The following is an 11,794-nucleotide window of genomic DNA, read 5'->3' as shown; positions in this document are numbered from 1 at the left end:
AAAAAAGATGTGCAGTGGTTATCTGTAGGTAGGTGGATGACACAAATGAGGCCAAATATTTGGTGCACATGAAACTGGACAATGCCAAACTTTGGTACTTTTTAGATAATCTAACTTGCCAAATTTTTCTTTGTCGGTTAGTCATTATCTCCTCCAAAGCCTCGATAGTGAAGTGGCGTCTTCGATGAATTTTTTAGCATATCTCTTAAAAATTCAGTGACAGGAAATGGTTGCACAGTATTTGGCACCAAGTTTTATTTCAAAATCCTATACAAATATTTACAGAAGTGAAAAACTTCCAGGTATTTCGTTATGTTTGTATTTACTATTATTTGACTTTTGGTGGATTGTATATCAATCTGACTTCCCTTTTCAAGAAGGCAATGAACTATCTCAATTTGCCAAAAATAACTGTGGTTCCTACGCTGCTCAGATCACTGTACTTGATATTGATTTTTTAATCTGATGTAATCCGTCGTATCAGTAACCTTCCTGAAACAAATGAGAGTAATAGAAATACTTCAGAAATTAGACAAGTCCATCGCCTCAGTATTGTGGCCTTTACTCCTCAGGAAAACTGTTTATCTAAACTGAGCTACCTGTTCAATAAAGCATCAAATATCAAACGATATTACTTTTTTATCAGTTTGTTTTGAAGCTCCGGTACATTCATTTTTTTTTTATTTCCCACATTACTGAGTTATTCACAGCGACGTAACGTCAGCTGGAAACAGGACCGTAATTCAGCCAATCAGAGAGGGTCGGTTCCTCCTCATTTGTTTGAAAAAGGAATATCACGGACGGTTTTCATTGGTCCATGGGATGTTAAAGGCAGCCAGATCTTCGGAAGGAAGACAGGAAAACCAGTGCAGTGCTGCAGTGTTGTGATTGTGGTTCGTCCGTACTCCTCAGCCATATTTGTGGGATTTTTCCAAATCTTCTGCTCGTTGTTGTGGAAAGGTACGTTGTGTTCTGATTTGCTATAATCTAAAAGAGTTAAGGCCCATTAGGTCCTATTTTTTTGGATGATCAAAAGTTTCCCCCCCCACGAAGGAAGTTCCCAAAAGCACTTAAATTTTTTTAACTTTTTTTTATGGCGGCCGACCGCTTTTATATTGGAGACACTGGACATGGCTTAACTTGATTGCCGGAGATGTTACATACAGGCAAAAGATTAGTGATGAATGGAGTGATATTTCGTGAATGAGGGCGAACTGAGTGACTAGGCAGTAGGATGAAAGACGTGGATTTTTATTTATGTCTTTACAGGTCCTCGATTGATAAAAGTTGTTATTGTTTTCCAGTTACAATTCGATTTTGGGTATTCCTCAAAAAGATAGTCTGAAGTTCTAAGATATTTTTTTTTTTTCATAATTTTATAGCTAGTCTTTGGTAGGTCTGGGTAGTAACCCCGCGTCGGGTATTTTTTTAATTACAATTTCCTATAGTATTTGGGTTGATTATTAAGAACTTACCGTTATTTTTGGGGGGTCGACTGTAATTAACTCCCAGGGGCCAGAACTTAACACAGCGGAATACATTTTGACACCCCAGTCCCTAGTGGCTGTCGTATTCTCGGAAACGTTCCTTACAGTCCGTGCGGAGTTATTGCCTAGAATTACCAGCCAAAGTACATGTTCTGCAATTAAGAGCCCAAAATAAAATTTTCAGTTATTTAGGTAAACAAATATTACTTTACTGTTTGGATAAAGGTAAGTGAATTAAAGCATCCTGCCCGCCGCCCATGACTGAAAGTTTTACAGTGTTATTTTCCCGTAAGCCATTATTGCATATAGAACTTGAAATGTCATTTTCGTATTTTATCGCGTGCTTTGAACGTTTCTGGCCTTCGTTTCATGAGTACTTTTAACAATGTAGTGGGCCCCCGTCAGTGGCCTCTGTTGGCTTGTTCCATGTGAATAGGTTTGATGACGATAATAATAATTGGGAAAAACTCTCTATCGCGAGAGTATACATAATGTTCTAAAGGGTCCACAATAATATAAAAGGTTTTTTTTTTTTTTTTGTTTTTTTGCGAATCCGTGTATAATTTTTAAAACTTTACAAAAAGCTTTCGAACCCTTACCTGGGTTCATCTTCAGTACAAATGAACAGTTAGTTACAACATGTACTGAGGTGAATTTAAAAAAAAAGAGAGTCGTTGATGATCGTTGATTTAAAAAACAAGAGCCGTTGAAGATCGTTGACGAGCTAACGACCGGTTTCAACGATCTTCAACGGCTCTTGTTTTTTTAAATTCACTTCAGTACATTTGTAACTAAACTGTTCTTTGACTTTGGACTAAGATGAACAGGGAAGGGTACGAAAGCTTTTTGTAAAGTTTAAAAATTTTACACGGACTTGCAGCACTGTATTATTGTGGACCCTTTACAACAACAACAAACAACAACAACAACAATAATAATAATAATAAAACCGTGGTGTCATTCAAGAGATTCTCTCTCTCTCTCTATATCTCTCTCCTCTCTCTCTCTCTCTCTGAAGTATAGCTTCTTGTTCATAAGAGCCCAATTTAAAGTGATTTAAAAAGCTTGGGTAGGAGAGGAGACGAAGCAAATAAACTGAATTTCTGAGCCTTTGTAGGTAAAGTTTGAGTAGCAACAATGTAGCATGTCCCCGTTTCTGTGTTTCAGGTTCTGGGTTGACGCTATTTCTATGACAGTGAATATTTCCTTCATGAAGATGGTTGGATTTTTTTTTACACGTTAGCTGGTGTCAGCCAGATCGTCTTTTAAGTTTGCTTCATCAAATTACAAGCTATACGAGTATACGTTAATTTTTCATTGATGCTCCTACTGAATATTTCAAAATGATAGATAACTAAGAATATTCTACCTTCTGGGATAGGCTGTCATGTTAGTGTTACTCAGACATTCAAGCTATATTATAAATACATATAGTGGCGTCTGTGTCAGACTATTTGTGTACCTTCGGCCAGTCTCGAGGCTCCATGGAATATTGCTATCCCGACACATCTACATAACCTGTATTTTCTTTTCACTAAATGTTATCGGTATATGGCATTTAGGTTTCTTACTATATGTCTAAGTAATAAAAATCGTACTGGTCAATCTATGTAGTTACGGTATTGGTTTAGTTAGTTTTCCTTCTTTAGTTTATGTTGATAGACGTCAGTGAAGCAGCAAATCCAGCTGTTACCTGACCTCTGTAGTATGGCTGTAACAGAAGTCATTATTAATGTGGTAGTCACTGTAAAAATTATTAAAAGGCTGTCAGTTTCTTAAGATTCTACTGAGGTGTTATTTATATCCTTCTGATTCTTAGTACCTTTCTTTGGGATGAAGTTGATTGCCGCTGATCACCACATTCGACAAACCCCCAGCCACATACTGACTACTTAGGTCACTAGAGGCACTGCGGTCTTGTCATAAAACGGCCCAGGTCAGTGGGGGGTGGGGGTGGGGGGCATTGATCACACTCAGGGTGGGTAAAATGACTAAACGACAGTGTTACCAATGAAATTGCATGCACTTTTTTTTTTATGGTGCTTTTACGTTACATGGAACCAGTGGTTATTCGGCAACGGGACCAACAGCTTTACGTGACTTCCGAATCACTTCGAGTGAACTTCTATCACCAGAAATGCTTATCTCTCGCTCCTCAATGCAATGGCCGAGAATCGAACCCGCGACCACCGAGGTGGGAAGCCAATACCATACCAACCACACCACTGAGGCGCTACTCATGCATGCACTTTTTACCTCCATAAATCTCAAACTCTGCTATCGGTAGGAGATGGAAATTCTATTTGACTTTACGATTTTTTTTTTTTTTAAATTTTTATTATTTAAGATTGAATTTTTAAAGAATTAAATTTTCTATATAATTTGGTTTTTTACCAAGACAGATGTGGTCGCAGTCAGTATGGCCACAGAGAGATGCCAAATAGCGCTATTTGACCACGTTATCAGACAAAAAACCGCAAAACGGCAAACGCCGCCCCAGTTGGTTTCCTCGTCTGTGGCCACCCATGAGAAAGTTGTGATGTCCTAGGGTATGTGCTCTGATAAGTCAAGTGGGCTTTACTCCATCGTAAAGGTTTAAAGGTAATGAGGGAGACTAAAATTAAAAGTGGGAATTATACAGTCCCTGGCAGCATTAGTATCGGGGTGTGTGCATCTGGGTGTGTGGGGAGGACATGCAAAATTTTGTCACGATTCTAGGAAGCTGCACATTTGTGGTCTAATTTGCTTTTTTGATTTTGACTTTTGTTTGTGTTTTTATTTTCAATTACTCGTGTAAATAGATAGTGCAGTTTTGACACCACTACTCTCTCTCTCTCTCTCTCTCTATCTCTCTCTCTCTCTCTCTCTCTCTCTCTCTCTCTCTCTCTCATTATATGTTAAACGACTAAATTCAAGTGTTAACATAAGTATAAGGATGTTCATCATTTATTTTACATTTACAGATTTCAAGTCTTGGATCAAGAGTCAGACAATATCTCCCCAAAGCTTTTGTGTCGTGTCAAGGTCCAGCGGGACTCACCTGTGGGTTCCTGACTTCCAGCAGCCCTGGAGTGAGATAATCATACCGAAATACAAGGTCTAGAGAAGATTTTGACCAAGTAAGGGACCATATGACCTGCTCCGATTTACTTGGTAGTTGCCGATATATCAGTAATGGAATGAATTCTTTTGTCTCCTTAGCAGCTTTATAACCTCTTACAGCCTCATATGAAGTAGGGAAATGTTGGGCTCCTGACTTGTGATTATCTTTTGGTTATAGTTGTAATAACTTAGTTCGATGAAGGTGAGTGTACATTCTTATAAGACGAGAAATTAAAACGTCCTATTAAGTTCAGTTTAAATCATAATATTGTTATGAGAATTCTTTATAGCAGCACAATTTGCCTTCCAAAAGATAATTACGTAAATAAATAAAAAATTCCAAGTTTGAAAGCATTAGCGAGTTAGTTTAGATATTAATAGACCATTTGCTTGACAGTTTTTATAGCTTTTGGCTTTTAAAAGAGCTGAAAATGCCAATTCCGCTCTTCTATCTTGATGTCCAACCTCTCCTACTGTTTCTTTTCACTGTCGAAAACACTGAATGGCTTAAACCACCACTGTTATATACCATAGGATGTGTAAATCAGAGTGTTAAATAATGGTTGTCTGAAGAGTGGAATGGCATAAGGCAGTGAGTGGATGAGTTGACCGTGTTCCTGAGTGAGGTTTGTTAAGAAGTCAATTGCTGAAGCAGAGCTTCGTCAGCTGTGGCAATGGCATTCACCCATGAATCTCTTCTATCATAAAATATCTTCCACAAACAACTCTATTTTTATGTTGAATGGTTATCGACTGACGCTGTTGTCGACCTCCATGGTAATAGGTCAAGCTGAAAATTATCAATTTTAAATGCTTCTCTTGGCCTCTGGCCTTATCCATTTCTTTAGTCCTATCCATTTATTTATTAGGTTTCCCTACACAGTAGCGCTATAGTCTGGTCAGCTTTATAACGACTGGTTCACATATTTTTAGGATATTGTTATTCCTGATGAGCCTGGGAGATTTACTGTAGTTAGTCTTCATTTTCTCTATTTTGATTTTCAAAACACTTAAAATGTTATATTAGGGTTCTTTCCATTTTTCCTCCTTTTTATCTTTCTTTAGCCACTTCCTCTCCTGAATATTTCATTTCCTTTTGCTCTCATGATGCGTTCCTTCCATATTCTTTGTCTTTGCCACCCGCCTTTTTTTTACCTTAGCCTCCTTTCTCTTGTCCTAAAGCTTGAGGGCTCGTGTAGGTCTTTGTATATCTTGATTCTCCAACACTGCATTTGTTTTTTGCTATATATAAACAAAATTTTTCCCGATGTATACTCAATGTATACATCAGGACGTTTCCTTATTTTGATTCTATTTGTCTCTTTATCCTTTTCCCATCCGACACTTTCAGATCATTTCCAGGAGTGTACAGACGGCCCAACGAAGAATTGTCGTAGTTTCTTAATTCATTGTTCGTTATGGAAATATTGCCATGTGCAGGTGCCAAATTATTTAATTAACAATAATAACATTTCCTTTCAAAGGTGCTATACTTGAAATAAATTACATTAGAACTGGGTAGACTTATTCAACGTATTAAAGATAATATTTGCAAAGTAAGGAAAATATACCGATGGGTCCACATTTCTAATTTTATTCTTCAAACTTTAGCTTCGGGACAGCATATACCGAAGATTTTGAAGTTGGCTTTGCTGCCGCTCGAGTCCTTGACTCAACCATATCGTACTGCACTGGGTGTTTTCATTTCGTCTCCTACAGGCCGATAAAATAATACATCAAGGCGTTAACATTCTTTGAAACGATTTGTTTTTTTTTTAGTTAAACTAATTTGTCCTTTGATCAATAAAAAAATAAAAAATTTGCATGACACCATTTAGTGGGCCAATAATTGATTTTCCCACATGATAGCCTAGTCTATTTTTCAGCAGCATACTCTCTCGGATACGTAATATTAAGAATATCTTAAAGATCGACAATATATATATATATATATATATATATATATATATATATATATATATATATATATATATATATATATATATATTAATATATACTATATCATATATATATATATATATATATATATATATATATATATATATATATATATATATATATATATATATATATATATATATATATATATATATATATATATATATATATATATATATATATATATATATATATATATATATATATATATATATTTATTATATATATGTGTGTGTGTGTGTGTGTGTAATTTTTTGTTATATATTAATCTGCTTTTTCCTCTTATCCTTTTCATAATTGCTTAAAAACATAATTAATTCAGACCTAGCCCTCATTCAAAGTCAAAAGCAATCATAAAAAAATCAAACGAATATAATTCAGTCTTATTTTCTTTCGAATTTCCTTGCATATCATCCTGTTTCATTTTGGACACCTTGGAAAGCTGTGGGAGTCAAAAAACTGACGAATACATTAAGAAAGGCTTTCTTTCCTTAAAGCTTTCTTAGGTTGATCTTTCTGTAGCTATTAATTTCTTCTAAATAGAAATTAATTCAAATTAGTTTCACATGTTTACCTACTAGACCTACCATTAGCAAATTATAAGTAGCTGAAAGGATAAGAAATATGAAAGGTGACGTTCTCTGTTTAAGTCTATTCATATGTTTTTTTTTTTTTTTTTAAGAAAAAAAACCTACTGCTTTAATCAAGGGTTGCTCTTTGACGGCTACAGGGTGTTAAACACGAGTGTATGCACATATTTTTTTTTGTTTTTTTGTGAAATGAAAGATAAAGTTCTTTGAACAGAAAAATAATTTTTTTTATAAACATGCATTTTAAGGCTTTCACGAGATGGAGGAGTTCGCCAGTGAGAAGTCGGATCTAGTCGCCTGAGATGGTAAAAGAGAACGGAGGTGGCGTTTTAGAGGAGTGATGGCAAGGATTAAGCCGATGTTAATAAAGTATCTCCCAATAAAATTGTAATTCTTTAGGTTTTTTTTTGGTTTTGAAGAAACAAAAAAATGCATGCATCATTGAAACCGTTTGTTTCCCCTACCCCCTATCCATGGTCTTTTACTGGCCACCGATAAAAAAAAACAAAACAAAAAAAGAGTAAGCCTAACTGAATCTCTCATCCATCAAAGATAAGTTTTTTTTTTTTGCTTATTCATTAGACTTATTCATTAGAGAACTATCAAAGACTTCAAGTGTAGATTTATAAATCTTTTTTTTCTCTCCATCTAAAGTATTCATCAGACACCAGTCATAAGCGTAGAGCTAGTTATGATTCCTGGGTTCAGCAATGCCGTGACGAGGAACTAGAAATTCAAAGTTCACAAATGAATGTTGCTCAGCAACATTAACACTACTGTATTGTCTTGCTGTCATGTGGTGCTTCGAGTATTCCACCTCTAGGCCATGTTCTAAATTTTGCCGTTCTTTAAACAATTTTTTATTCATCTATGTATGATTCTCTCCGGTTATTAAGCTTTCTTGATATCTCTCCAACAGGAACTTGCACCAAATGCAGTGCAATAATTCTCTCGCTCATCGAGGGATGTTTCTTAGACCGATAAATGACACATTGACATTAGATTCCCGTGCACATAACATCAAAAGCAAATAGAGTGAGGTCGCCTGGTTCACACTGTTAAGATATCGTTTTTTTTTCTTTTTTTAAGTTTAAATGGATTTTTTTTTTTTCATTTGATAGCATTTTGTGAGATTCCAATGTTTTCTGTAAAATTTTAACAAATGGAATAGTTCAACTACCTTCAACTTAATTATTGAAATGATAATAAAGGACTAGTATATGCGATACTACTAGTGATAGGTGTCTCCTATCTATTTTGGTAATGTATATCTATGGTTGTGATATGACGTTTTTTATAACTTCGTTTCGTTCACGTCAATTTTGCTATATGGAAAATAGTTTTACACAATAACATAACATAATGTTCTAAAGATATCAGTGACTCTTTTTAACGTCATTACACATGATTTCTTCCATCTTTGAAAAGAAAAATAGATAAACAAGGCATGAATCGTGCGTCAGGCAGTGGTGAACGAAAATTATGAAAATCTGCCACGAGTTTTTTGGCCAACAGTAACATTGTATTAAGGATACCTTTACTGTTATGTAAACAAACATTTCCTTAATGTTGTTTGTGCTTCACATGGTGATATCAATTCCTTTCAATTTTCCACTCATGCATGTTATCAGCTACTCTTTTGGCTGTTTAATATACCCCTCCCTCTGCCTCATTTGGTTTTCCTGTTTGTGGTCAAGTTAACAAGAACACTTGTATTACCGTATTACCTACACTTGCATCTTTTGTACTTATGATTTGTTTTGTCCTATTGCCATCACATTAGCCATTTCCATTTAGAAGGGACCTGCGCCTTTCTGGTGCTAACAACGGTTGGTTGGTACCTGGGGCATCTTGGTGTTAAGATGTTATTGATATTTTCCGACTATTCAAGGAAGAATGGCACTTCAGCATAATGTTTATGAGCTGATGCTTAGGGTCTTCAACAGCTTTAGCAGACAGAAGTTTCATTGTGTCATCGGGCAAAGGACTTTGACTTGCTTCATTGACTGTTTGCTGTCATTCATGTAATTGATTAGTATGGGTTTTCTAGAAGGTTTTATTTATCGATATTCAGTATGTTTACCTGCTAATAAAATTCCTGGCTAAGTTTTCTTTGACTTCTACTTTAACTTGAGTCATCGTATGATTTGTTAATACATTTTCTTCTTCACTTAGAGGTACTTTTTTTCTTCTATTCAAGAGCACTTGCGCTGTTTGAGAAATCAAGAGCATTTACGCTGTTTGAGAAAAGGCGAGAAGTAGTTTACTATTAGGTATTTGTCAGCCAGTGTCATTTGGACCATCGGGCGGAAGTTTGTAAACATTTGCTGGTACAATTGCATGAAACAAGTGGGATACTTGCCCTGTTCAATAGCTAGTAGTGCTTGTAAAGTAAAACTGAAAATTCATGTCAGCAATTGTTGTAGAACTGGATTTATTAGAGTTCTAGACTACTTGGATGTCAGTGTTAAACATCGAACGTTAAGCAAGATATACCACAAGATTAATTAACCGAATGCGCTTAATCGAGGGATTAAAGTAAGGCACGGCTGAGGTTTATTCTTCAAGTTACTTGCCAATTATTGTTTTTCTTATTTATTGGGGGGAGGGGTTGGGGGTCGGCGCGACGTTTATTTAATACAGACTTTAAATATCCGCGTAACTATAAACAATCAGGGGACTAACATTCTGCCGCATAGAGAATTTAGTAGCATAAGCCTAAAAACCAAAGATATATTGGTTAATAATAACTGTCTTATATGCTTGCATGCTATGCGACCATTAATATCAAGATACTAAAGTCTTTTCCTCATGAACTGAGACTCGGTGATAACGTAATATATAACGATTTATTGGTAGTGATTAATTCTCTCAAAATGCGATTATCACGACTGTAATATTTTAAGATATGTGTACTTAATGTAGAAATATACCGGTAGACAACTCGCTATTTCAATTCCATGTCTTCAGAATGGGGATTCTGGTTAGTTTAATGAACTATTTCATAAAGGACTAATTCAAATGAAGGAAATGGACGAGTGCAGATTGTGAGGGCAGTATGTTATGAAATAGCCTTGGTAAAAGAAAACAAAAATTGCATCATAATTAGCTTCAATAAATTCCAAATAGTGTAGTCGTCCCACTTAGTTGTCCTGGTTTCACTAGCTCGGTATTTAGTTCAGAAATTAATTACTTTTGTGTTGATTTAGTAGAGGTCGAAGTAGTTACGCAACTTTGACATATCCCGGGAAACGGTTGGCTATTAATATTACCTGAGTATAGAATTTTAGAGGGTAACGGTTGGCTATTAATATTACCTGGAGTATAGATTTTTAGAGGGTAACGGTTGGCTATTAATATTACCTGGAGTATAGAATTTTAGAGGGTAACGGTTGGCTATTAATATCATCTGGAGTATAGAATTTTAGAGGGTAATGGTTGGCTATTAATATTACCTGGAGTATAGAATTTTAATAAGAGGGTACGGTTTTGGCCTATTAATATTACTGGAGTATTAGAATTTTAGGAGGGTAACGGTTGGCCTATTTAATATTTACCGGATTTTGTAAAAAATTTTTAGAGGGGTAAACGGTTTGGCTATAATATTACCTGGAGTATAGATTTTTAGAGGGTAACGTTGGCTATTAATATTACCTGGAGTATAGATTTTTAGAGGGTAACTGTTGGCTATTAATATTACCTGGAGTATAGATTTTAAGGACCGAGGGTAAAGTTTTTGGTGGGCTTTAAATATTTTACCTTTGAGTATAGAAGATTTTAAGGAGTATATGGGAACGGGTTTGGCTATTGATATTAACAGGAATATAGGATTTTAATTATTTCCCGATATTCATTTCCCAACCTAGCTCAAACAACAGTGCTTTTATCCTTGGCCCACGTGTAGTTATACACACTTGCTACATTCTTTTAGGGGGATTAGAAGTACTTTTGAAAACGTAATTATATTGCTGGGGGTATTAAAAGTATTTTTGGGAAATAATGAAACATTTAACTGCTAGTTCGTTTCGTTAAATTGTTAGTTCTTCGATAAGTAAACCATATTTTAATGCTTTTTTGTCTAACATTCGTTTTTTTTATTAATATTCGTATTCAATCTCAATGTTGGCATCGTTTCATTAACGTCTGCAAAAAAAATAAATAAATAAAAAAGCCCTATTCAATTTTTTTTGCTTTGGTATATTTCTTTACATTTTCAACCATAAGTGGTAATAATTCATATGAGCTTTGCAGTATATATACTGCATGTTGTCGTAGTCGCTTTCTTTTGAGTCAGAGGTTAAAAAATCCAATTAGGCCGCATTGAATACTGTCGCAATGCTGCATAGAAGTTATGATATTTATTACTGGTATAAATAATTTCATTCCATTTCCAGGTCTAGAAGATAACAGGATACGGAAAGGGGAGGGGAGTACCCACACTGGTATAAATAATACTCATTCCATTTCCAGCTCTAGAAGATAACAGGATACGGAAAGTCTTGAGTATTCATATTGAGTCATATAACAGTCATGAAACCCCTCTTTGGCTTTTTTTTTTTTTTATTTTTCGCCTCTTTACTCTTAACACTCTAAACTATATTTTTTCATTGATTAAAAATATAATTATCTACGCCAGTGGTTCCCAAACTTTTCCAG

At 35.2% G+C, this 11,794-nt stretch overlaps 1 long non-coding RNA gene across 1 annotated transcript; it reads left to right on the top strand.

The window, feature by feature from the left end:
• Window positions 1-801: 801 nt before the first annotated feature.
• On the top strand, window positions 802-11,566 carry LOC135206505 (uncharacterized). The gene is made up of 3 exons (XR_010312770.1): window positions 802-960; window positions 4,451-4,606; window positions 11,533-11,566. It is a non-coding gene; the product is annotated as an uncharacterized LOC135206505 (long non-coding RNA).
• Window positions 11,567-11,794: the final 228 nt, after the last annotated feature.

Source organism: Macrobrachium nipponense, chromosome 31 (assembly GCF_015104395.2).
Source record: "Macrobrachium nipponense isolate FS-2020 chromosome 31, ASM1510439v2, whole genome shotgun sequence".
In the NCBI taxonomy this organism is placed as follows: domain Eukaryota; kingdom Metazoa; phylum Arthropoda; class Malacostraca; order Decapoda; family Palaemonidae; genus Macrobrachium; species Macrobrachium nipponense.
The sequence above is the reverse complement of the archived record's forward strand: the minus strand, read 5'-3'. Positions and strand labels throughout refer to the sequence as shown.